The 27,606-nt window shown below is 46.3% G+C and overlaps 1 long non-coding RNA gene across 1 annotated transcript; it reads right to left on the bottom strand.

Moving 5' to 3' along the window:
* Positions 1 to 885: 885 nt before the first annotated feature.
* Positions 886 to 15,218, bottom strand: LOC139672384 (uncharacterized). Its single transcript, XR_011697922.1, has 3 exons — positions 15,160 to 15,218; positions 12,926 to 13,025; positions 886 to 2,397 (listed from the first exon to the last, which is right to left on the bottom strand). It is a non-coding gene; the product is annotated as an uncharacterized lncRNA (long non-coding RNA).
* Positions 15,219 to 27,606: the final 12,388 nt, after the last annotated feature.

Genomic DNA, 27,606 nt, shown 5'->3' with positions numbered 1-27,606 from the left:
TGCTGGCACAGCAACTGTGGTAAATGTGAGCTGGGGAGTTCACAACACTAACAGCAAGCAGAGCGGCTACCTCTGCTGAAGTTATCCTTACCAGAGCCTGTTCATTTTATGGTTGCAGTGTCAGGTTCCCAATGGGATGGAAAAGGAGCAAAACCAGAGCAGCACGATAGACAGTATGGCATTACACTAAAGGCAAGTCCACATTTATTCACAGAAATCTGGTTAACTGGGTTCTAAATAGTTTTACTTAAATGTCTTAAGTTTACGTCTCAATAAGGTCTTTAAAAGCAGATAGACAATATTAAATCAAGTTCACTGCAGGCTTAGCTGCAGTAGCAAGTTATCCCATCCTACTGATCTACTCTGACTGTCTGCAGCAAATGCTAATTGAAGGTAACATAGTGTTGATGAAGGGATACAGGGGGAATTAGCTAAAGGTACACCCATCCCAGCAAGTCAAGGGGATGAGATTTTTATTTAGGTGTGGTAATTAACCAAACACCATCTTCTTGCGTAAGCAACTTCTTGCTCCAGGAGATGGAGAACATTCAGGTGCAGGACAGCAGTATATATGGCCCCTTCACTAGGATTATTAGGGTTATTACCTCTCTTGCTCTCTGCACACAGCAACACCACAGTCCAGCCAAGCTGAAACAACATCCCAGCTGGGTCACTTCAGGTGAAGCCAACAGGATGTTCACTGACTTCCCTTCCCTTGGCAGAAGCACAAATATCCCCAGCTCCATGCTGGGATCTGGTACCTGGGGCCAGATGCACACTGTCCATCAGCAGGAGCAACTGGCACCCTCTAAACAAGAGGCATTTTTTTTCCTGTGCTAAATGGCATGCAATGCCGGGGTGAGACGGTCAAAAATGGACTTTATTCGGAAGGAGGAATAAAGACATTTTATTGTACAGCTTCTTGCTTAATATAGGGTTCTATAATCCAGGGGCAGGCAACATGCAAATAGTTCTTAACTAAGGAATTTACAGTTTGTATATCTGTCTACGGCAGAGGCCTAAAGCTAATCCATTATTCATGAAACAAGGGGAGAAGAACAAAGAGTAATTTGACATAGGTTTTACACTCTCGATACCGAGCAAGGTTTACATATGCAATCTATATTTCTTTTAAATGCAAGGGACAGCGATGTCTGCAGACGTTTATTCAACTCTGTTAGTGGCGTCGTTCTCAAGTTCTGTTGGTTTTCCAAGGGGCGGAAGATTTCCCAACCAATCTTCCCACATTTTGTGCTCCCACACAGGGGCACTTGATTCCCTTACAAAGGAAAACCTGGTCTTGGTGGGAGTGCAGCTGCCTGGGTTATTTTTGTCATCCTTTGGATGTTTCTTCATGTGCTGACTTGAAAGAAGTTGTTACAAAGATAGGCTTCAGTTTTAAAGAGCAGCATGAGGAAAAGCAAGCTGCTTGCCCCAAGCCAGTTGTCCCCAGTGGAAGGGACAAAGGCCATCAGGTATGGGATTGGACTTCAAAGCCCATAAATGGATTTGAACTCTGCTGGAGAACAAGGACAAAGGAAAGTGTGCTTGAGAGTTTCTAGGGAATTACTGTCATGGGGTCTGGGGTTGGACATCCCCCCAGCAATCTGCTGGTTTTTTCCAATGGCTTTGGTTGATCTGGAGAAAAGAACACAGTTTGTCCCTTAAAGCTACAAAAGCTCTCACGGTATATCCCTTAGCCTGTGCTAAGTAGCACTCCAAGCTCATTAGGACAGAGCCAGTTAGCAACAATAAACCTCCACGTTGTACCCACAGCAGCTCAGATGCTGCTGCCCAGGGTACCTCTGCATCAGGGACAGAGGGTCATATTTGCCATACCCTGGTGTCCAGAGGGCTCAGGCTGGTGGAAACTGCTGTAACTCGCAAGCCAGTTGCATTTTGTCTAGACACCTCCCTGCAGCAAACCAGCTGGGTCATCCTTCTGAATGCTGTGTCACAGTTTGAAAAGAGTGGGGACCCTCCTTCTTGGAAGAGTAGATCATGCTCTTGGGTAAAAATTTGTGCCCAATTTAAGCCCAGAATTTTATCTGCATGATAAAATTTATATGCATTAGTTGAGGCCAATTCTTCTATATTTTTGGCAGAGGTCAACCTGGTGAAGACTTTAATCTTAGGAATGACCCTGGCCTTCAGATTGGTTTGAAGAACTTTTACATGCCCCTTATTGTAGCAGCAGCACCTTCATTCAGCAATGACATTCAACTGATTATCTGCACACCTTCTTATGCATTCAGAAAATGCCAGTGGCTGCGTTTGCCACAGCACTGCTCTGGAAACTCATACTTTCTCCACTGGGAATCCCATGCCATCCATCACCTCTGCATTCCAGGAGCCAGGGCAGAGCCTGTCCACCTTGTTCCCAAGCTGCACATCTTCCTGCTTACAAATAAAACAGTATAAATACTTTGCAAACTTTAAAAAAATCAAATATTATTCCCCTCTGGTCCCATTTCTATTTAAAATCCTGCTAAACAAAGCAGCTCCTGCAAATGTGGGTACAGTTACTGTCTTGGAGATGGGCAGCACTCTCCAAGAGGATTGAGCTCAACTTCATTTTTGTCACAACTGGGCAGCAATTTTGGGGAAGTCCAGCCATATCTTTCACTAGGACTGCACTCTCACTCCACTTTTGTGTAAATCCGGTAGATGTTTCTGCTCTGCTTGGAGCAAAACTCCTTTTCTCATTGCTTTCCCTGACTGAATAAATATGTGCTCAGTGCCATGGTATTGTTCTTTGAATTTGGGCTGTTTCCAACTGTTTAATTATTACAGACATAAGGTAGTTTTCACAACAGGAGGACGGGGATGTGCGTCAGATCACTGGCCTGAATGGATCAGTATCCTGTCTCCAAGATTTTGGTCAAGTGTTTTGGACAAGATTATTGGAGCCAGGGCAAGCTTCGAATAATTTGCCCTTGGTAAATCCTCCCAGCATCTGCTGATCAGCATTTTAGAGATTTTATGAGCTGGAGATTGTATCTGAATAATTATTTAATAATCCCAGTGGACACACCTTGCACAAATAGGCACTCCACTATTCCCTGAAAATTAGTTTCTTCATCCATCTACATGTTATGTAAAAAAGTACTGCTCTTGAACTGCTTCAGAGAATTGCCTGATAATTTAACTATAAAACAAGCATTCTGATTTTTTTCAGATATACAGGTTAGGAAAGTGAAGACATACCCTGTGTGCTCACATTTCCCAGAACTGTGCATGCACATGGTTTGGGTACATATTAAATCTTGGTTACCAGGACAAACACATTAGTGAGAGTCTTCAGTGATGATCCCTGGGCACACACAGCTGGTCCCACCTCTGCAGGAGCCCAGTTGAGAACTACAAAAACCCAGTTTAGCAGATCACTGGGGCACCAAGTGGAGACAAGCAGCTACCCGAGGGCTGCACTTTGTCCTCGACTGCTCCCAGGTGAGTGTCAGTGGGTGGGTGTGTAGGTCCCTGCAGTGCTCTGGGGGCAGCAGTGGTGGCTTCCCGGGGCATCAGCCTGAACGTGGGCTGACCAGTGTTTAAGGCACCCAGGGCATGGGCTTCAGCAGAGTAACCACACCGAGAGACTAAAGATAGCAGCTAGCTAATCAGGGCTGTGCTAAGCACGTGGGGGTTTGTAGGAAAGGTGGGTTGGAGGAGGCACTGCCAGGGTGCCTGCTGATATGAGTGGTGCTTTCAAACTCCAGCAAGTGAGCATAAGCCAGTGCATAACCCATCACTGCTGCTGCTGGAAGCACTCTGGGGCTGCGTGCCATGTGCTACCTGCCTGACCGCAGAGGTACAGCACTCCTCGAAGGGACAAAGCATGCAAATGTCATGCACATCTGTACTTCCGACCGTGCAAAGAAAAAAGTCCATTGTGTGCTATTTTTGAGTTTTTAAAAGCTCTTGCTTCAGACTGTTGTCTGGTTTTCACTGAGGAGTGTTACTTTCTTTCAAAGAGGAAGCAGGTGCTTAGAAAGGGTTTGTTTTTGCAGTGAAGGGGGCCTGCAGGACCGTGGCCACAGTTCAGCTGCATTTTGTCTGGTTCAGAAAGCCTTTCTCTCAGCAGAGCTGGGTGTGCTGAGCATCCCTCCTGTGCCCTGCGGGGTTGGGGGCTGCAGTCAGCATCCCCTTCCCAAGGCAGCTGGAGAGGCACACACCTTCACACCTGTGCATACATGTGCCTGAACACATGACACAGTATAACTGCAGTATGAGGGGGAGCAGGCTGTCTTAATGTTTTCTATCTGATGAAAAGCAGAGATAAAAGAGTTTCTAAGGTGACAAAACAGAATGGAAAACAAGTAACACTGTCAGTCAAGGGCCCTGAACCTTTGGGAGTCTTGCAAGCTGTAGGCACAAAGTCTAGACTTCACAGGGATGAAGGGGGAGAACAGAAAGGTAATACCACCTGTTTCTCTGTCCTTCTCTTTGCCTGCAGACTTCTTCTACCCTTTCTTTCCAAATTGAGTGAAAGTGGCCCTTGGGCTGAGAAGCCTCTGAGCAGGGCTTACTAAGTGCCATGCCAGATGCTTCTCCAGAAACCAAGCTGAATCCAATTTTTTTTCCTTTTAATTCACAGACTTTTCAAAGAAATAAACACAGGTAGTCAGTTTTAACCAGAGATTTGTGTTATGACCATTTTGTAGCAGTTGTGGATGAAATGGTGTTTCATTATGCAGGAATTACTTACAAATGTGGGGAGAGTTCCCACGGTCCACCTTTCCTTCTATGACAGTGGTGTGAGAAATGAAATAACATGGTCTTGTTACAAACAATATTAGTTGAGTTATGTCCTAGTTCAGCAGGAGGGACCAGCTAACCCTGTGTGGGGGTGATCAAAGCTGTGTATTCTACCCCCTCTATTCATTCCCCAAGGACAATGGGCCATTAGCAGCAGCTGCCCAGGGAGCCATTATCACCTTCACACCCAGCCTGAGGGGGGCGGAGCTGCTAATGGACCATCAACAGCTCAACACCCCCTGGCTCCCAGAGTCAATCACCCATTGTGTGAGTCCCCGCCCAGGGGGAGGGACTGAGAGCTCCCTGAGGGTACATAAGGGGTGGGTAAGAAGACCTCGGGAACCTCTCGTCGGATCCAGAGCAGCAGCAGGACCTTGACAGGAGGAGATCCCCGCTCTCGCCCAGACCACAGCCCTCGCCTGCATCTCGCCTGCACCTCGCCTGCACCAACAGGTTTTTCTTTTCCTTTTGCTCTGGACTTGGGGGAACCACAGGGGTCTCAGCACAAGGGCAAACAAACCCCCTTGGGTTTGTGCCCCAGGACACTGGGTTATACTGCTGGGGTTTTGGTGAGTTGAAAGCAATTTCCCTTGTGTTTCAGTGTTGCTATTGTAATATTATTATTAAATTTTAGGTCTGACTTATAATATCTCTCGTGGTGAGTTCATTTCCCCTGCTGGTTCACCTTCAAACCAGTACATCTTTTGGCGCCCAACGTGGGGCCACGAGAGAGAAGTCAGAATTACAATTTCATTTTGTGTATTTGGATACAGAAACTCCCTGACTACCATGTTGCTTGATGTATTCATGTGGATGGTGTATCTGGGCCTGTTCATATTTCGACACATGGGGAACCATGTGCCTATTTTCGATGCTCTCTTTAATACCAGGGAGAAGGATCAAAATTGCTTTATTAATATACTATGTTTATGTTGTCATAACATCAGAAGCAGTGAATTTCATTGTGAATGTATATTCAGTCTGGTGTGCCTGTCCTGGTTTGGGCTGTTACCTCTGGGGTCTCATTAAAAATAGCACCCAGACTGTGGGGAAAACAGGCGGAGATGGTTACTTCCACCTTTTCACCTCTGCTACAACAATCATTGAAAATATTGAGCTTCCTTTTGATGTTAGGGACAGCATAATCCTACTGTTAGTGCTGTTAGTGTTGCTTTGTCTCCTCTGTACTGTATACACCATGTTTAGGGTCAGAACTGGGCTCTCTAAGGAGACTTGCTGGAGGCCTGCCCTGGGAGCGGATGATGTTGAGTGGCACGGGAAGTGGGAAGATATGGGCCAGTATTTGGAGACCTTCTCTCCTCAAATGATCTGGAAATTCACCCCAGAACAACTGCAGGACCCTGCCAAAATGCTAAGCTATGTGAAAGGAAGATGCTCTGGTAGTCCCAGAGATGTGCAGCTCACAGCAACCTGCTGGGCCCTGGCCACTGCCTACCGCACACTGCTTGGTGTGGTACAGCGTCATCAGGAGGAGGAGAAAAGGAGCAAATCCACAGGCACCATGTCCACCCAAACCACGGCTGAGCCAGAGAGGAAGAGAGATACATCAACTAGCGCCATGTCCACCCAAACCACGGCTGAGCCAGAGAGGAAGAGAGATACATCAACCAGCAGCATGTCCACCCAGACCATGACTGAGCCAGAGAGGAAGAGAGGTACATCAACCAGCACCATGTCCACCCAAACCATGGCTGAGTCAGAGAGAAGAGACACATCAACCAGCACCATGCCCACACAAACCACAGCTGAGCCAGAGAGAAAGGGAAACAAATCAACCAGCACCATGTCCACACAAACCATGGAGGAGCCAGAAGGACAACAGAAACCGATAGCAGTTGCCCCTGTCCAGAAAAGAAAATCAAAGACCAAATCAGTTCGTATAGTGAATGACGAGGAAGAGTCAGGACCTTCATCTCAAGCAGAAGAAATGGAGCCCGAAATAATCACCCGGTCCCTATCCCTGGGAGAGCTGCGTGAGCTCCGGAGAGAGTTCACACGACAGGCAAATGAGTCCATCTTGACCTGGCTACTTCGAATCTGGGATGCTGCAGCCAATGACACAATTCTAGATGGGAGTGAGGCAAGGCAGCTGGGATCCCTTTCTCGAGATGTTGTCATTGATCAGGGCATTGGAAAGAGACAGGAAACTCTCAGCCTCTGGCGGCGACTGTTGTCAAGCGTGAGGGAGAGATATCTTTGTAAGGAGGACCTCCACGTACAGCAAGGACAGTGGAACACGATGGAACAAGGTATCCGGTGCTTAAGGGAATTAGCCGTACTGGAGATAATCTTTTCAGAAGATGAGAGATTCCCTAAAAGTCCAGATGGTGTCCAGTGCACATCCCAGATGTGGTTAAAATTTGCACGACTTGGGCCAGAAATGTATTCTCGCTACCTTGCAACATTGCAGTGGAGAGAGGGAGAAGACAAGGTGGGTGCACTGGTCAGCAAACTCAGGATTTATGAAGACACTGTCACTGCTCCATTACGAGCCCACGTCTCAGCTGTGGAAACAAAACTGGCTGAACTGGAAGAGAAGATTAAGGAAGGACTCTTTCATATCTCTCCAGAACAAACGAGAGTCTCTGCCATCAGAAGCAGGCGTCTTCCAGCTAAGGAGAAAGGGTACACTCCACGCGGCAATCTGTGGTTTTACCTCCATGAGCATGGAGAAGATATGAGGAAGTGGGATGGGAAACCCACCTCTTCCTTAGCAGCTCGGGTACGTGAATTGCAAAGAGGCACAACTAACACAGGGAATTCTTCAAGGTTGAAGGCTGCTCCGGTCTCTCGTGGGCAAGGCTCCAGACAGTATAGAAATGATGATGTTATGCCCGATCCTCTTGAAGGAACCTCCCGGTCATATTCACAGGGAGAGCGCAGTGAATACCATGACCAGAACTAGGGGGGCCCTGCCTCTAGCCAGGTAGAGGAGAGGGACAATCGGGTTTATTGGACTGTGTGGATTCGGTGGCCTGGCTCATCAGACCCACAGAAATACAAAGCTTTAGTGGACACTGGCGCACAATGCACGTTGATGCCATCAGGATACATCGGGGCAGAATCCATCTCTATTTCTGGGGTGACAGGGGGATCCCAACAGCTGACTGTACTGGAAGCTGAAGTCAGCTTGACTGGAGAGGAATGGCATAGACACCCCATTGTGACTGGTCCAGAAGCCCCGTGTATCCTTGGCATAGACTACCTGAGGAATGGATATTTCAAAGACCCAAAGGGACTGCGTTGGGCCTTTGGCATAGCTGCTGTGGAGACAGAGGAAATCAGACAGCTGAGCACCTTGCCTGGCCTCTCAGAGGACCCTTCTGCTGTGGGACTGCTGAAAGTTGAAGAACAATTGGTACCGCTGGCCACAGCCACAGTGCACCGTCGGCAATACCGCACTGACCGAGACTCTGTGACCCCCATACACAAGATGATTCGTGAGCTGGAGAGCCAAGGGGTGGTCAGCAAGACTCACTCACCCTTTAATAGCCCCATATGGCCAGTACGAAAGTCCAGTGGAGAGTGGAGGCTGACGGTGGATTACCGTGGCCTCAATGAGGTCACACCCCCCCTGAGTGCCGCTGTGCCGGACATGCTGGAGCTTCAGTATGAGCTGGAGTCCAAGGCAGCCAAGTGGTATGCCACCATCGACATTGCCAATGCCTTTTTCTCCATTCCGTTGGCAGCAGAGTGCAGGCCGCAGTTCGCTTTCACCTGGAAGGGGGTGCAGTACACCTGGAATCGACTGCCCCAGGGGTGGAAACACAGTCCCACAATTTGCCATGGACTGATCCAGACTGCATTGGAAAAGGGTGAGGCTCCAGAACATCTACAGTACATCGATGACATCATTGTATGGGGGAACACAGCAGGGGAGGTTTTTGAGAAAGGAAAGAAGATAATCCAGATTCTCCTAAGAGCTGGCTTTGCCATTAAACGAAGTAAGGTCAAGGGACCTGCTCAGGAAATTCAGTTCCTAGGAGTGAAGTGGCAAGACGGGCGTCGTCAGATTCCAACAGAGGTGATCAACAAAATAGCAGCTATGTCCCCACCGACCAGCAAGAAGGAAACTCAGGCTTTCCTAGGCGCCGTGGGCTTTTGGAGGATGCATATCCCTGAGTACAGTCAGATTGTAAGCCCTCTCTACCTTGTGACATGGAAGAAAAATGATTTCCAGTGGGGCCCTGAACAACAACAAGCCTTTGAGCAGATTAAACAGGAGATTACCCATGCAGTAGCCCTTGGGCCAGTCAGGACAGGACAGGATGTGAAGAATGTGCTCTACACTGCAGCTGGGGAGAATGGCCCATCCTGGAGCCTCTGGCAGAAAGTACCTGAGGAGACTCGAGGACGACCGCTGGGATTCTGGAGTCGGGGATACAAAGGATCTGAGGCCAGCTACACCCCAACTGAGAAAGAGATCCTGGCAGCTTATGAAGGAGTTCGAGCCGCCTCAGAAGTGATTGGCACTGAGGCACAGCTCATCCTGGCACCCCGACTACCAGTGTTGGGCTGGATGTTCAAAGGAAAAGCTCCTTCTACCCATCACGCCACTGATGCCACATGGAGTAAGTGGATCGCTCTGATCACGCAGCGAACCCGGATAGGGAATCCTAATCGCCCTGGGATTTTGGAAATCATCACTAACTGGCCGGAAGGTGAGAGTTTCGGATTGTCCTCTGAAGAAGAAGAGGAGCAGGTGACACGAGCTGAGGAGGCCCCACCATATAACCAGCTACCAGAAGAGGAGAAGCAATATGCTCTCTTCACAGATGGCTCTTGCCGCATTGTAGGGACAAGCCGGAAATGGAAAGCAGCTGTATGGAGTCCTACACGTCGAGTTGCAGAAGCGACTGAAGGACAAGGTGGATCAAGTCAGGTTGCAGAGCTGAAAGCTGTTCAGCTGGCTTTGGATATCGCTGAACGAGAGAAGTGGCCAAGACTCTACCTTTACACTGACTCGTGGATGGTGGCCAATGCTCTGTGGGGATGGCTGGAGCGTTGGAGAAAGGCCGGCTGGCAGCGCAAAGGGAAACCCATCTGGGCGGCTGAGATGTGGCAGGACATCGCTGCCCGGGTAGAGAAGCTGAGTGTGAAGGTCCGTCACGTAGATGCTCATGTACCCAAGAGCCGGGCTAATGAGGAGCATCGTAACAACGAGCAGGTGGATCGAGCTGCCAGGATCGAAGTTTCTCAGGTAGATCTGGATTGGCAGCATAAAGGTGAATTGTTTCTAGCCCGATGGGCCCATGATGCCTCTGGCCATCAGGGCAGAGATGCGACATACAGATGGGCTCGTGACCGAGGGGTGGATCTAACCATGGACAGTGTCTCACAGGTTATCCATGACTGTGACACATGTGCTGCCATCAAGCAGGCCAAGCGGGTGAAGCCTCTATGGTATGGTGGACGGTGGTCGAAATACAGGTATGGGGAAGCCTGGCAAGTTGACTACATCACACTTCCCCAAACACGCCAAGGCAAGCGCTATGTGCTGACCATGGTAGAGGCAACCACTGGATGGCTGGAGACATACCCCGTATCTCACGCCACTGCCCGGAATACCATCCTGGGCCTTGAGAAACAAGTCCTGTGGAGACACGGCACTCCAGAGAGAATAGAGTCTGACAACGGCACCCACTTCAAGAACAGCCTCATAGACACCTGGGCCAGAGAGCACGGCATTGAGTGGGTGTATCATATCCCCTACCATGCTCCAGCTGCTGGGAAAGTTGAGCGATGTAATGGACTGCTGAAAACAACCTTGAAGGCGTTGGGTGGGGGAACTTTCAAACACTGGGAGCTGCATTTGGCAAAGGCCACCTGGTTGGTCAACACCCGGGGCTCCATCAATCGAGCTGGCCCTGCCCAATCAGAACTCTTGAATACTGTAGATGGAGATAAAGTCCCTGTGGTCCATATGAGAGGTATGTTAGGAAAGACTGTTTGGGTGAGTCCCACCTCAAACAAAGGCAAACCCACCCGAGGGATTGTCTTTGCTCAAGGACCTGGTTGCACTTGGTGGGTAATGCAAAAAGATGGAGAAACACGTTGTGTACCTCAAGGGGACCTAATTTTGAGCGAGAAGAGTTTGTAATGTTTCATTGTATATATGTGTATATATATATGTATAGGTAAAAAGGGGATTAATTTGGGAATGACTAGATGGAGTAGAATAAGGGGTGGATAATGTCCTAGTTCAGCAGGAGGGACCAGCTAACCCTGTGTGGGGGTGATCAAAGCTGTGTATTCTACCCCCTCTATTCATTCCCCAAGGACAATGGGCCATTAGCAGCAGCTGCCCAGGGAGCCATTATCACCTTCACACCCAGCCTGAGGGGGGCGGAGCTGCTAATGGACTATCAACAGCTCAACACCCCCTGGCTCCCAGAGTCAATCACCCATTGTGTGAGTCCCCGCCCAGGGGGAGGGACTGAGAGCTCCCTGAGGGTACATAAGGGGTGGGTAAGAAGACCTCGGGAACCTCTCGTCGGATCCAGAGCAGCAGCAGGACCTTGACAGGAGGAGATCCCCGCTCTCGCCCAGACCACAGCCCTCGCCTGCACCAACAGGTTTTTCTTTTCCTTTTGCTCTGGACTTGGGGGAACCACAGGGGTCTCAGCACAAGGGCAAACAAACCCCCTTGGGTTTGTGCCCCAGGACACTGGGTTATACTGCTGGGGTTTTGGTGAGTTGAAAGCAATTTCCCTTGTGTTTCAGTGTTGCTATTGTAATATTATTATTAAATTTTAGGTCTGACTTATAATATCTCTCGTGGTGAGTTCATTTCCCCTGCTGGTTCACCTTCAAACCAGTACAGTTAGAATAATATCTCTTTCCTTTATTTAGGGTTTCCCTTTATATTGCTGTGATTGTGTAGGAAATTTATAGGCATACCATGAAGATTGTAAGGTACCAGGTACTGTCAGAACCTGGCACTGAGGCCCTTTTATGATAGGGGAGGGAAAATACCAAGTACTTAAAATAAACATGCAGAGGCCCCTGTGCACAAAGGCTTCTTTGATACGTGGTGGTCTCTGTGAACAAAGGGGACCCTTCATCTAGTGTGTGTGTGGATTCTTCACAACCAACAAAGGAGAAGATGACAACCCCCTCTACCTTTGGAGAAGATACCTCCTATGGCAAGACCAGCAAGCCAATGAATATGCATTATCTGATGAAAACGGGAAGGACTTCGGAAACTACAAAAAGCGCGAAGTTTGAATGTAAGGTGTGCTTCCAGATACCTTGTGGTTTGAGGCACCCAGCACGTGCTGAAAACAAAACTTTCCTCTTTGTTTTACTTCCTTTGTTTCAGGTTATTGCTGTCTTCTAAATTTAAGAGAAGGAGAATTTTTCCTATAGTGATTTTCATATGTGCTGAGCCAGAGTGGCTCTCCTGCACATGGCTGCAGTGTCTGTATCCAGACAGATATTTTGTGTGGCCTTGGGAATTGGCACTGGGAAGGAGCATGCCAGAGACCAACCAATCCACAGGCTGTCTGCTGACCAGTGACCCCTGTGGCAAGGCCAGCACAGGTTGAGGAGCAGCGGTCGGCTCCCTCTTGACACCCATGTCTGGTATTGCCCTGCTCAGGGGCTGCCTGAGGATGGCACGGGGCAGGGACAGCACACCTGCCCTCACTTCTCTCCAGCGGCCCTTCACACCAGTCCTGCTGAATGGAAGGGAGAAGAGAAAAGAAATGGGAAGTCCTTTTTGGAACCTTATCATCCCAAAACTGAGAGAAGAAGTGAAATTTAATTAAAAAGGATTGTTTTTAAAAAGGGTGTTGAACTTCTTAACCTCACATTGAGCAATTCCCATGCTACAGTCTATGGAGGTATGGGTGGATTCAGTGTAATAGTTTCAGCACCTTATCTTCAGTCACTAATCCAGGCACTAATTAATTACCAGCTGGCATTATATACATCATTCCCTTGGGAATTTTCAGACTACCTCTGGAGTGAAATGTAGCCAAATAAAACTGCTGAAGTCTCAGTGGAAACTCATACCCAGCAAGATCAAATGGCAAGTCATTTTTGGCATCAACTGTAGTGCATATTTAGCCTGAAATCCTTACTAATCTCTAGAAAGAGAACATGTTATCAGGTAACTGTGGCCTCACAGGTATTCTCAGGCACTCACCAACTCTGCTTCGGTGGGAAAAGGCCCCAAGAATTCCTCTAGTTTCATCACTGCATCTTCCAGACATGGTCAAAACCCATTTTGATCAAAAGAGGAAACCCTGTTTGCAAAATACGAAAGGGAAAAAAAGAAGAGGTAACTGCAAGCATTGTTCTGTAGTGTCTATGACTAGTCCATAATAAGAATGCCCTGAGTTACAATTTCTTTAGGAAAAGAAATAAAAACTATGGTATGCTCTCCCACAACTTCCATAAGGCAAAAGTCCAGCATGATACAGAGGTCAGAGAGCAGTGTCTCCTCTCAAAGAGACTCAGGACAAAGTGTTTCTTGAAATATCAGAAATATCAGTACTGGGCATTTGATAAGCTTCTCATCCTCAGGATGATACTTGCATCTGTTGCTCTGGGAACAAGAGAACATTTCAAAGTCCTTAGACAAAACTAGGCTAAGATGGAATTATAGCTGGGAGCAGATTAATAAACTCCAAGTAAAACATATTCCAGGACAGTAGCAATTATCTATCAAAACCAAGCATGCTAAAACTCTAGAAAAATCAGACTTGCATGTACATTTAAATGGAAACGTAAACACATGAACACAAGGAGACATGGGCAACCAAGCATAGAAGGGATGATGGTGCCTCTGCAAGCATGGTGGTAGTCCAGCCCCATGATGTTTGCGGAGTACCTCATAGAATACCCCCTGCTTCTTCTTCTCTGTGTTGAGGTGATGTCCATGGGGCCTCGTTCTCTACACAGTTTTCCCCCCATTTAAAAGAAAGTATATGAGAAAAATTGTGCTGACTTATTTTCATCAGGTCTAGATATTATCCTGGAACCCTTCCACGTTAGTTGGTATAGAAACTAGAGTACATCTGTCCAAATCCCCTAGTTTATTATTAGTTCTATAATAAGCAGGGTCAACTACAGCATCTTTATACAGGAACTAAAATAATTTAAATGTTCCCTTCATTTATGTGGCCCAATATGAAAAAAGAAACTGAAAAATAGAGCAAGATTTAAAATTCGCTACCCACGACCATAAGAGGTATCGAGCCATACTATGTAAACCAAACTTTGTTCCAGTCCACCAAATCACTTCAGTCCATCCTCAGTCTAACAGAAATTCTCATGTGTTGAGCACTAAATGCATGCTTTTGTGCCTGATAGCATACTGGCTGATCAGAACAAGCACCACTAGGGCAAGTGTGCTGGTTCTGATGTTACTGAGCGAGAACCGCAGGACTCAGAGGAGGCTGGTTCAGACAAGGATATCACACCCTGTTCTTTCCCGGAGATGGTTATAGTTTTATTTCCTTACCAAACATTGTATTTTATCATACCATGTAAAAGGTTCCTGTATGACTTTTTCTAAAAGTTCTGAGTAACTCATGTCCTGGAATAAGGATTGGAATACATCCAAATCATACTAAATAAACTCAGCTATATTTGCATTATATTGAGTATGTAGTAAATAGGGAAGGGGGAAAATTTGCAATGTAATGCAACTCTGGCAATTTCATAATTAGAAGGACTAATTTACCCTACTGAAGATTAGATTATTTTCAGCACTGTAACTGTAAAAGCACTTGCTTATATCTGAACGTTTCTATCCAACTGGACCCATGTTCACCTGCAATACAATCTTGCATTTTGTGGCAAATAACACTGGTACAGGGCTGCCACAGTATACTGCAGCCCCAGCCACAGCCACCTGAGAGTGGAACCATGCAGAGGTGTCTCGAGGAAGGCTTAAAGGTCCAGGCACACAGGCACAGAGCTGGTGATGAGTTGCCAAACCTTTTGTATAACAGAAACAGCAGTGGTGGGGAAACATCATGCAGAAAGTGGAAATCTAACTTGGGAAGCTGCCATTATGGATGAATACCCTTGGTGGCGGGTTTTACAAGAAACATTAAGTAAAGTCCCAAGAACAACAACAGGGTTGTATTGTGGTACTCCTGCCTCCAGCACAGTTTTCTTCTTCTCTCCCATGGAATTAATTTGTGATGCTGTGAACTCAGAGCCATGCTCCAGTTTGCACAGGGCAGAGGCTGATACCCTTTGCAGAGCATGGTTTTCTGAGTGTGGCTAAGATAGATCAGAGAGCCACAGATAGCTGTGTCTCAGTAAGTGTTACCACAGTGCTTTGGCACAGCAAAGCATATGGCAGAAAATAAAACAAAATGCTTCATTCAAGTATAGAAGGGACAGGCCAAGGCTGGACAAGAATACCTCACAATTTTTCTTTCATCCCTTTCTGGTGAGAAACAGCTTCCTTCCCCATGTAGTCCTCCTTTCTTCGGTGGAAGGTCCTTAAAGAGAAACTAAAGCAAGCAAACAAACAAATAAAACCACCCATCACTACCATCAACAAAAACACCAACAAACAAATCCCAAACATAAACAAAAAAGAATGGGAAGATACTGCTGCAACACAGCTGAAAGACACTGGTTTAGCCACCATTGCTAGATTGCTCAGGAAGGCTTGCCAGCCAAAACACAGCTCTGTATGCTGATTATAGCTCTTCACCTCACAGCCTTGCAGGCATCAGGCTCTTTTGTCACATACCACTGAAGTCACCCTGGAAGAAAGATGGCTCCTGTGGAACTGTGCTCCAGAAGTCAACAAGGGCATCAAGCTAAACCTTTCACTCACAGCCTCCGCTCTCTAGACAAAGGCCAGAGTGGAGAGAAAGGCTGCTGCTGACTGTTCCAAGGCCAGCCATATCTCCCTTTGCTAGCTCAAAGTTTGTAGTCACACACTGAAATTTCTCCATAATCTGCTTTTTTCTCTGAAAAAAAATGCCATTAATATTGGAACTATGTCCATGATAATCTTTCCTGCACAATATTCTGTGTCTGTAGTGATGTCTACATCAATTGTTAGACTGAATAAGATCTTACCTGACCCCTTGCCTTAGCTTTCCAAGCATGCAGCCGTGTTGACTTTTTAATAAATTTATAAAGATATCATCTCTTCACTTTCAAAAGCAGTTATATTCCTCTGGCATTCATGAGAAGGTGTACCCCAAATCTCTTATTTTCAGATGTCCAGATCCAGCTTATGGTTGGTTATATGATCTGCCTAGTTCTTTGACCTAAATGGCTCCCTCACCCAAATATTTGCTCTTGGCTGTAGTTAGTAACAGCAATCCCCCCTGATTCATACCTAAGGAGCCAGAACCACCAGCCATCTCCCCAGCTTCAATTCTGCCTCCTAACTGAGGAATAACCTCTCCTCCTCACACAGGGATTTTTTTTAAACCCAAGCCTGTAAATAAACTACTTTGAGGCTGGAGTTTTATGTCACTTTTAGGTCACACTGAAAAATGTTTCTAGTAGCAATAAAAAAACCTATCTCATCCAAGTTGCTCATGTAAAAAACCTCTAATTCCTTCTCTCAAGTGTTTTGATGGAGTTTTTACACCTCTGTCTGATCTGCAGGGATTTTTTTCTGGGCATATACAAAGCGCCTGCTGTCCCCAGGGCAGGTAAGCAGTTCTGCTGCTTAGCTGCTGGGCTTTGCTTCAGCTCATTTCTTAGAAAGTACAAGTCACACAGAAAACCTTGCTAAAAAGTCCCTGCATGCCTTTGAAAGTGAACAACCTGCTGCTGGGTAGTCCCTGAAAGTCTGACTTTTAGCACCTCGCTATGGAAGCTTGGAGGCAGTGGGTGGATATGGAGGTGGCAGGGCACCCTGATCCCATCCCTCTGGCCTCCGGTGGCTTCACTATAAGCAATCAGTAAGTAACCACCACACAATTTAATTTCACATTATGTCATGCAGCAGAAGCAGCTTAAAAATAGGCTTCTTAGTGTCAGCCCAACCTTCCCATCCCCCTGCCACGTGTGTCTGAGCCTGGCTGTGATGGGCACGTGGGCAAGAACTTTGCCCAGCAGAACATCAACTGAGCAACTTTTCTAACTAGTTTCTGCAGATACTTTGCCAGGAAGGTGCTGCTGTGGGTTTCTTTTGCCTGTATTCTGGAACTGAAATTTACCTCTTACAAATAGGTACTGGGAAAAAGAAACACAGGGACCTGCACTGCTGCAAGCTCTTTGGCACAGTGGATTTGGATGCAAAGCAGGTGTGCCACGGTTGGGACCACAACGTGCAGGAATGAATCGTGTGACACTGATGAGCAGAGACAGTGCCAGTAGCAACAACTCTTTTCCAACAGTCCTCAGATGAGATGTAAGGAAGAACCAGGTATGGCCACCCTGTGGTGGGAGCATTTCCTTCCCCCTCTCCACAAAACATTTTAACCATTTCTAAGTTTTCAGACTGTGCTGTTCAGCTTTTGCAGAAACCCAAGTGACTGTTCCATAACCCAAGGACTTCTCACTGTTATCTGGTAGGCTGAGAGTGTTACGGTCATTCTTGCAATACATTTTCTCACAGGAAGCTTATCGTTGTTTTTGCCGTACGAGTGTGAGACTACCCCATGACCCTCTGGCATGCACCAAGACCAGTAACATAGACTAGCAGAGAACATGTTCAGCCCTGGCCCCTTCCCCACTTACATGTAAGCTACATGTTGAACAAAGTGTCTAATGTTTGCACTGAACCTTGTCAACCTCACTTCCACTTGTGGAGCTGAACACAGGAGGAAAGAACAGTAGAAGAGCACAGGACCTGAATACGGATGCAGATGTCCACTTGAGGCTTCTTCTAACACCCCACTCTGCAATACAGCTTTAAGCTTTTCACTGTTATTCTGATACTTCTTTCTAATCTCATCTTACTGGGGGGAAAAGGCATTTCTTGAGCAGATCTATAGCTGTGCATCCAGAACAGATACACTAAACGTGACAGGAAAAGACATTGCCCTGCCAACACCAGCCCTTCTTGGGCTTGTTATCACTCAGCAATTTTTGGTGTTCAGACACACTGCTGACAGCATTTTGTGAGCTGCTTAAACAGGAGAATCTGTGCTCTGGATAATGCCAGTGAATCATAATCAAACTTTTTTGGGAAAAGATTTGCACCAAGGTTAGACAACAGAGTTGTAAAGTCACCTACTTCAGAGAAAAATGTCCCATACCAAGCGATAGAGGGAGAAAGTCTCATCTAAGGGAGGGAAAGGTTTAAGAATTGACATTACCCTCTGAGGGAAGAGATAATTATCATGTGGGCTTTCATTTGCTGGTAAATAAATTAGATGCAGCAAACAGTAAATAGCATTTACAGAGAGTTCTGCCTGGACCTGCAACTGTTATGAAAACCAAGACTACCAGAAAGCAAAATCTGGAACTTCTTTTCAGTGTGTGTTAAAGGGACTACTGCAAGCCTCTGTCTCTGATGGGTCAGCCTTTCCCTGATGCAAGGTGTGATGAAAGCTGACATCAGTTGTGAAAGTTGGTGTGGTTGAGGAGCTACATCTACAGCTGAGGGGATGACCTAGTTGACTGAAGTAAGAGCAGTGATGTCTGAAGGCTCCTCCCAGAAAAGGCACTTCGGGGATCAGAAACCTAACAGGCTGTGCTGCTCTGAAGAAGCAAACTTCTCCCACCACACAGTGGGAGATGTGACTAGGCAGAAAGCCTGGGGAGAATTCTCTCTTGGATTAAAGGAAAACATGTGATTTTCCCAATTTCCAGGAATTAATAGTGAATGGTAAAATCAACTATGTTGATTTTTGTTAATAACAACATCTGGGAGGAGCAAAATGTGATTGAAGACCCATCAAAAGAGTGGATTGCTCAGAATTTTATAACGGGCATAGCTTCTCTTGGGACTCTGAGAACAAAATAAAGGCCAGACATAACAAACCAGGACCCCAAGCGACTCCAGAACAACTGAAAAATCCACATGGATTTTCAGCACCACAGAGGTCAGAGATTGATTTCAGGGCACTTCATGGCTGAAGCCCACATGAAGTGTTACAATAAAGGGACTGCAAAACACAGTACCACTATCCAAGTAAGTGATCATGCTGCAGAGATCAGAAACAACGTAACAGTCAATAAGCTAAGGTCTAAAGTTTTGTCTTAGTGAGTTTTTAACTCAAAACAATGCAAGCCCTGGATTCTGGGAAAAGAAGAAAAGAGAGGAAGCAAGGAGAGCTAACCCATGGAAATCCTGTGTACTTGATGTAAGTAAAAAGCAAAAGAAGAAAGGTGCATCACTAGAGGCACAAAGATCAATGTATCAATCTTGATGTTATTTGACTGGGGTGACCCAAAGTTTCAGTTCCACAAGGCTTCAGTTTCTGTGTCACAGTGGATATTGCTATGAACCATGAATATTTTGTTCACTTTGGCACTGAAGATGGCAAGAAGCTGGAAGAGATTCAAACCACACAAGACATGATTTGAGAGACACTGAAAGAACTGGCTTGAGAAACAAGCAAGCAAGTGTAAAACAGGATGGGAAATGTGCTAGAGCTCTTTAGAGAGCATAAAGCCACCGAGAGGGGAACCAGTTTGTTTTATAGAACAGAATATAAACAAAATGAATGTATTAGGAGTAATCAAGAGCTCTGAAAAATCAATACTAGCAGGTCTCACTGCACTGATTTAAGTTGCCAGTCCTTTTTCTTGCATCTCAGCTACAACAGGGGCAGCAGCAAGATAGGCAGTGTGGCCTCCCCTCCACTAGCAGCCCACTGCACGGTGGTTTTAAGTCCTCAGTTCTCCCACACTCACTAGAAGTACACACCAAACTCAGGTGAGCTTGGCTGGCTGGTGCAGGTCTGCTGCCGTTGATCCTGCCCAATATCTCCAGCAATGCAGCGACAAAACCAAAACAATAGGTGGCAATTTTCACAGCTACGCCAGCAAGAGCTTCTTGTGGCTATGAGTAACCCCCAGCAGCAGCTTCTCTGTAGCAGTCCCCAATAAATCTGTATGAAGGTGAGGTAACACGAGCAAACACCTTGACTGGGTGGATGCCCCACACAGAACACCTCTTTTCAGTACAGCCACCTCCAGTACGTACTGTACATTACCTCAGTTGCACCTTATGGCTGCCTGGCTGGCAGCTGCTGTACATTGCTTCACTCTTTGGCATATTACCTGTAGTGAGTTGACAGACCAGCTGAGCCCCAAGAACTTCAGCTGACCTTTCCTGCTGCTTCACAAGTCCTGTGCACAGCATGAGAGAGGACCAGCAGGAGGGGCTGGCCGCCTTTACAGAGAAATCCACTCCTTGAGTTGCTGGGTGCTGGATTTTGCTTTATCAGCTTTATGACTTCCACATGCACAGAGATCTGGCAGTGTGTGGAGCATTCTTGCAGCTCCATCCCCTCCCTTTTTAACACTCATCCCTATTTCCAAAGCAGGTATGAACTTGCAGATGTCTATACTGAGCCCATGCAAAATATTTCAGCCCATTCACATCAGAGTTTGTCTGTGACGCATGGTTTGCTCATCACTGGTGGCCATTTGGGGAGTGCTTATGCCTGCAAGTGAGCTGAGAGGTGCTGGGCCTCCCTGGGGGATGCCTGCCCACACACCCATCCACTCCCACTCCCATGCACTCATGCACCTGCACATCCGTGCAGCCACCTACCCATGCACCATGAATCCGTGGGCCTGGGAAGCTGCAACAGCTCCTGCCACAGCAGCACTGTTTGCTGCCTCCTCTTTAGTGGCCATGGCAACTGCTGTTGTGTAATGAAGTGTTGCCAGGATCCGGGTCAGGAGCAGAGCTTCGTAAAGGAAATTAAAAGTAAAAAAAACCCAAACAAACCAGGGAAAGGCATGATGTCAAGCCATTGAAATTCAAGTACTCCTCCTGCCTGGCATCACACACACTTTTCCACACTTGGCCTCAAGCAATCCAGCCTTGTCAAAGCTGACCCAAGTTCCAGCAGCTGAAGAGTCATCACTTGGAGCAGCGCTTGTGGTTGGTTGTGCTGCTCTTCTCTTTCTCCTCATGGTAATCAACAACTAATCATATCCACCACTCATCTAGTTGTTCTTCAAGGAAGTGGTTCAGAAAAGGAAACATATCACTGAGCAGCTAAGCCAACAGAATAGGCTACCTATTGCAGGATACCAGGCTGTAGCAGCTTAAGTACTTGTTCTTTTGCCTGAAAATTATTTGCATTTGCTTTGCTGAAAATCCCTTGACTGACAGGGAGAGGTGTTTTCAAAAGTACCAGAGCTTAAAGGTCTCTCTAGTTTTTTCTCAATGAGGGGCAAATTCACTGAGGAAACAAAAGGCCTAGATGCAGGAATGCCTGACCCCTTTCTGTGCCAGCCAGTTCAGATGCAGGAATCTCATCCCTGCCAGGTGAGCCCTTGTCAGGTCAGGGATGTGCCATACAAGTGTGCTGGAAATACACATCACTCTGCAGAGCTGCAACTCAGCTGGGTTTTGACTGGGTGATTTCTGCATGCGTCTCCTTGCATAACAAGGCACAGGGAAAGGCAGGGACTTGACAGAGAAATTCATACATTCATTTTTTAAAAAAGAGAAGGTGGAAAAGCAGGAACAGAGATGTCAGAGTAGGTATTCACTGTGAACCTTTAATCCCTTGATTCTGCAAAGGCATCTCAGCTCTGTAGCCTGGAGCCATTGCCAGGCTGGCCTGCTACAGTAGGAGTTTGGGAGAATAAGGGGGAAATGGGAAGGAGATCTGTTTTCCAAACAAGGGAAAGGAAAATTGACTCTGCCCCCAGCCAGAGTGGGAATAAAAGGAAATGCTATTTTTTCACTGGGCAATTTCTGTTCTCTCAGGGTTTTCGGTCAACACTAGCTTTGGTAACAGGTATCTGAGCTAAACACTCTGGGAAACAATGCTGGGAGGAGAAAAAACACTAATGGAGCTTTAAAATACTTGCAAAAAGTACCCTGGTGAGTCTTGTTTCCCTGTCGCTGGTTTCACTTCACTGTAAAACTGAAAGCACCTGCTCTGCTCCATCATTTGAGTTCAGGAGAGCCCACAGCTCACAGCTTCTTCAAGGTAGCAGTCATAGCTGCTTTCTCTTTTAATAGCAATAAAACCCTGCAGCTGTCAGCCTTCTCTGGCAGGGTGTTCCAGGACAGCCCCAGCCTGACCGAAAAGCTGTCTGCAGGGAGCAGGAAAGCTGCTGCTAAGAATCCACAGGAGATGTTAACCCCCTTCCAGCACATCTGGGATGAGGGCAGGAACTTCGGGTGAGAGTTTCCATCCCATAAAATATGGCTCCTTTTGGCTTGTATAAATACATGTTTATTACAAAAGAGAGTTTGTGTAAAGACGCGAGAGCCCATCTTTTATCTTCCCCCTTGCCGTTGCAATGCAACAACTCCCCTCCCTGCAGAGGTGAAGATTGCCGGCGCAGCCCAAGGCTCAGCAGGCAGCTCCTCCACCGGTCTGCATAGAGCACGAAGCGGAACAGACGCACCCGCGTGTTTGGGCTGACACCTAGTGTCGGCATGGACGGGATCAGAGGAACCAGGCGATTCATTTCTCCCAATGCTTCAATGGTGAACTGAAAGGAAGAAGGAACAGGACATTTCTTTAACTTAGTTCTTCTGATTTTGTTAGAGAGACCTGATCCATAAGTCCACAAGTATCCTTGCTCCATTAACTAGCAAGGAAAATAAAAATAGAGCTCAAAAATACAATAAAATAATCTTAAAGAAATTGCTCTACCCTAGGTTGCTTTCAGCAGGGTGTCAGGCATCTGATTTCAGAAAAAAAAAATTTATACCCCTTCAGTCTATGTACCTGTTCCAAAGGTTATTTTGAGGTCTGGAGTCTTCCAATTGTTCACTGGCTGAACAGTTGTCACCTGTGTCACCTTTTACCTGTGTTTTTCTGTTTTTAACTTAGGTCTGTTCTGACCCTTCCATGTGGCACAGGCAGAAAAAAAGTTTTAACAGGCATTTTATCCAAAGCTGCAGAAACAGACTTCAGGCTGGTAAATATGTGAAGAAAGAGGAAAATGTGTTTGTGCTCTACTTTCCCCCCAAAACTGGGAAGGACTCTTGTGCAAGAGGGGCTCCCTATGTGCTGTTGGTCACAGTCTGTGGTGTGTATGCAGGAGTTGGCTTTGCTAAAAGAGCCAGATGGAGTCAGGGAGAGATCTTGCCATTCTGACAGAGCAGGCATCCTGCCGTTGAAGTTTACTCAGGAAGTTTCCTGTTGCTGTTTAACCTTTAAATAGGTGGTCTGTCTTTTCTGATTTCCCATCAGATATTTGTTTCAGAGAACCAGGCAATTCATACTTAAGCTCAGATGGTGCAGGGTATCTTGTCCAAACAGAAACTATTTGTTCTGTAAATGCACTTGAATTCCAGAAGGTACATGGAGATACTTCACATTAAGCTTTGAACTATTTAAGGATAAAATGTTTCCTCCTATTGTTTTAGTTATAGTATATTTTACTTCATGAAGTGTTCAGATATATACATATAGACATTAATGGCCACTGTTTGATACAGACCCTCTCTTTTTCTTCATGACCACATTGCTGCCATCACACCACATGCAATCTCCCTCCCCAGCATAAAACCAAAATAGCAAAGAGTGGATTTTGGTATGTAGAAACAGCCACTGCAAACAAATCTCTGGAGAGGAACAGACCCATCACCAACCCCTGCAGCTACTGAAAGCATCCATTAGTGACAGCCCCAATGCTAAGGGGTACAGTCCTATGATGGTTGATCCTCTAGGGAAAAAACAGTCTGACATTGCACAAACGATATACATCAAGGGTAGTAGCAAGGGTTTGGGGTTTCATAACCCTCTTCCATTATACCAAGGTCAACTTAGCACTTGAAGAATTAGAGTCTTCCTCCAAAAGCCTTATTCCTAATGCAGCTGCTGCTGCTGGAGGCACCCACTTGGGCAAACACTGCCACGGCAAACCAGAGCAGAAAGGGTTGTTCTGAGAGCACACCTCAACTATAAAATCCAAAATGTTGGCTCGAAGACACAACCCAATTCTCTGTTACAATGTATGCTTTTAGAATCATTGCTGTAAAACATTAGTGGTTTCATATTTAGCAAAACCATGTAATGCTTTTTTTTTTGAGGAAAGGGGATCTAGCATCTGCACAAAGGCCACATAAAACACAACAGCTTTGGATGAGTAATCATGAGGTTTTGCCTGTGGGCTATCCAGAATTAAAGTTGGTGCAGAAACTGATACCTCTCTTCTCTTCATCAGAAGAGCTTTTCCAAGCCCCTCTGGTTGATATCCCATGGATGAAGTTGCTCAGTCCAGTGTTTTGGCTGCTTGGAGATGCTGGCTTGCTTCCAGAGCTCCTTTGGGTCTTGTCTTTTGGCTGGTAGCAGCAATGCTGTTATGGAAGGGACCTACTCACAGAGAGTTTTCCAGGGAAAATGTCTGTTATGGGTTTAGCTAGGCCTAAATTTAGGCTTTGATTTTTAGAGCAGGCCTTAGATTATTAGCTGACTCGAGCTGGGTCAGGCCAGCTGAGAGCTGACTCCACTGGCCAGTGGTATTCCATACCATATTCTGACATCATCTCAAATATATGAGAGAGACAGGAGGAGCTTCTCTTTCTTCTGACCATGGCCGTAGTACAGACAGGACTCTGTTGCCATCCTCTTCACTGCTATGTTGCCTCTGGAAAGTAAAATGTTTATTCTTGGTTTTCTCTCTGTTTTGGTCTGTCCCCCAGGAGGCTGAGTTCTCTTGGGTGATTTTGTAGCCAGAATAGTAAGATTTGTGTTCAGAGGCATTCAGTTTTATGGGGAGGTGAATTATTTGTTATATCTAACTAGTGTGGGTGTGTGTTATATTGTAGTTTACTTAATTTTCCCTTTTTCATGTAAATATATAACCCAGTTTTCTGTTTCAAGTTTTAGGTTTTTTTCTTCTTTCCCTTTTCCATTGAGGGAGAAGTTCTGACCCTGTGTTTGAGTAGCTGGCATTTTGCCAGCTCAGCTGAACACACTGTCTAACACCGGGGTATGAGCAGCCTTTACCTTATGGTGTCTCTGTTACAGCAATTCATTGTGGCAGACAAAGGGACACAGGCCACAGGTGTCACACACAAGCTAATCTATTTAACTATGTATACTACAGCAAAAAAGAAGAAGATTCTTCAAACCACAAGTTACACTATATGTATCTTATATCCCACCCATGGTCAGTTTTCATAGGTTTATGACAGTGTCTGTAGACTTTATTACAGCTTCTAATTGGATGTTACTCACTGTCCAGATGTACCTTTTGTTTCACGAGAAATTATCTACACACATTCTATTCCCATAGCTTGCTTCTCTTAAATCTTTTCTTATCTCACTTTATTTTAGTTATCTTGCCAGTTTTCTCACAGTTTTAATTATCTTTCACCTCAGCTGTACAAAGAAGCACCACTCTACCCTAGGCCTCAAGCTGCCTGCAGCCTCAAAACCTTCATAATTCAAAAAACCTTCATAATCCGCACATCTCTCATTTTTCACTTCAGGTGTACTCTAAGTGCAGGCACTAGGAAAACATTTGATGGCTCATGCAATGTATCTTTAATTACTATTCATTCAGTGTCTTCCTGACAGAAGCTCATGTCATACATTTTAAAATAACATGCTTGTAATTAATCTTTAGAAAGTATTGGTCCAGTCTGCCACTTGTAGATTACTCCTGTAGCATATTCCACTGTGGCAGCAGTGCTATTCCTGGCAAGGACTGACTGAGCAGAGAGAGGTACCCAACTACACAGCTCTCCCAAGCAATGTGCCTGATCCCTGTGCAATACTAATCCCTGAAGGAGAACAGAAATTGGAAATCACCTTCCCAGCCTGCTGTGGAGGCAGAGCCATGAAGGATGCTGGAGACGCAGGGCACAAGAAACCGCCTGGGGAATGGTGCAGTGACTGGCAAGAGGCAGCATGAATTGCTGGCAAGTCAGATGAGAGGTAACCACATCAGGGACACCTGAGCTGGTGTCAGCCACAGTGACACTGACTCCTTTCTCCAGGGAGGGGAGGGAGTAACTCCAGTGCTATGCACAGAGCATGGAGAGTGCGTGGCCACAGGCAAAGGATCAGCTGGATTTGGCCTCCACTGCAGGTGTGGGGGGACATCGATATTTCTCCAGGCCAGCTGGGGAATGGCGCAGTAACATTTGGATGCAGTGTGAGATTCCCCCTTAAAGCACCTTGTAAATCCCTGCCTGCAGTACTGGAAATGTTCCTCTTTGCTGTGAGACTCTGTTGTCTCTGAGGGGGTGCAACCATTTCCAGCATGTGGTGGAAACTGCAGCTGTGGTGCAGTATAACAAAATAAGCCAAACTCCAAACGAACAGAGCAAACAAGCTCTTAGCCTTATTTCTTGGTGGGGGGGGAGGGGGGGGGGGAGAGAGAGCCATTTTCAAACATTTCTTTCACCTGCTAAATGCATTAGCAGTGGTGTTGTACGCTGAAAGAGCAGCCATGATGAAGGAAAAATGGCTTCTTTGTGGTGATCTGGTGTGTTTGTGACAGCCTTTGAGGAGGTGATTTACAGCTCTGTGCTGGAAGTTGGACAACCACACTTGGTGCTCACAAGGCATGAAGTTGCTCTCTATCGTTTCCTAACTTCCTTGAAAGAGCTAAGCACTTTGCCACCTATTTTCTCTTTCAAAAAACCATCAGAATGAGGTTTTGCACATGTTGGCCATGCCAAGGAAAATAAGTCCTTATTGGAAACTGGAGGCAGCAGGCCGTTGGCCCTGGAGGTTATTACAGGGAGTCCAGTTCCAGCAGCTGACAGCTCTGCAGGAAATCTCAGAGGTTTATTGCTGCCATGCAGAGGATTAGCACATCGGAATAATGTCCGGAGGGAAAACAGAAAATATGACCCACGTGCTACTAAAACAGATTGAGCAGGGAGCTCTGTTGGCATTGGGCTGTCCCAGGGACTGGTGTTAGAGGAACAGCCCATGCTTTCCAGTTCGGGGCCACCAGCTTCCTCTGCTCTACTGATGTGGCCTTAGCCACACTTCTCCACTTCTCTTCATGGAGGCATAGCCTGTGGCAAACCAGAAACCATTTTTTTCAAATAGATTTGCACTCAAAAAAATGTTGGAGAGCCAAGACTGCTTGTGACAAAACTTTCAAAGAAAATCAGAAAACTATCTACACCCTTAACTTCTCTAAGTCGTTCTGGCTAAAGGGAACACTCAAGAGCAGCCCAGTGCAGTGGCCACTCAGGCAAAAGGGATGACAGCGTACAAGTACAGACGGGCTTTACACATGCTCCCCCTTCACTTGTTTGCCAGTGTCCAGATGGGCTGAGCTGGGCTAGAGGAAAAGCTATGCCACCAGGAGATATGCAAACAGTAGCACAGGCAGGATCCTGCTCCAGCCATAAGCAATACATTCATATTTCCCAACCTGAGCATGCAGCTGGTGAGAGAAAGTAATGCTGACCCTGATGTAAAGATACGACCCTGCCATCCTATAAGGACGAACATCACCAACAGTGTTTAGACAGGGATAGAACTTTATAAGAAAATCTCATGCAGATATGGCTGTGCTTGAGAAGTTGTAGCTTGCTGATGGAGAAACACGCAAAGCTGGTAAACAGGTATCATGTGAATAGTTCTCTAACCAGAGTAGGGGTTGGGTTGTAAAACAGCTGTCTCTTCTCTGTGGGAGCAAATTCTCCAGAGATGACTCAGTAGTCAGAGAGATGAGAACCAGACACTCATAGTTTCTGAACAATAGGCAAAGTTGAGACTTTATTCTTGGTCCTCAGGTGAGGATTTCAACATCCAGCATAGCCTTACT

This window comes from Pithys albifrons, chromosome 5 (assembly GCF_047495875.1).
Source record: "Pithys albifrons albifrons isolate INPA30051 chromosome 5, PitAlb_v1, whole genome shotgun sequence".
Lineage (NCBI taxonomy): Eukaryota > Metazoa > Chordata > Aves > Passeriformes > Thamnophilidae > Pithys > Pithys albifrons.
This window is presented reverse-complemented; position numbering and strand designations above follow the sequence as displayed.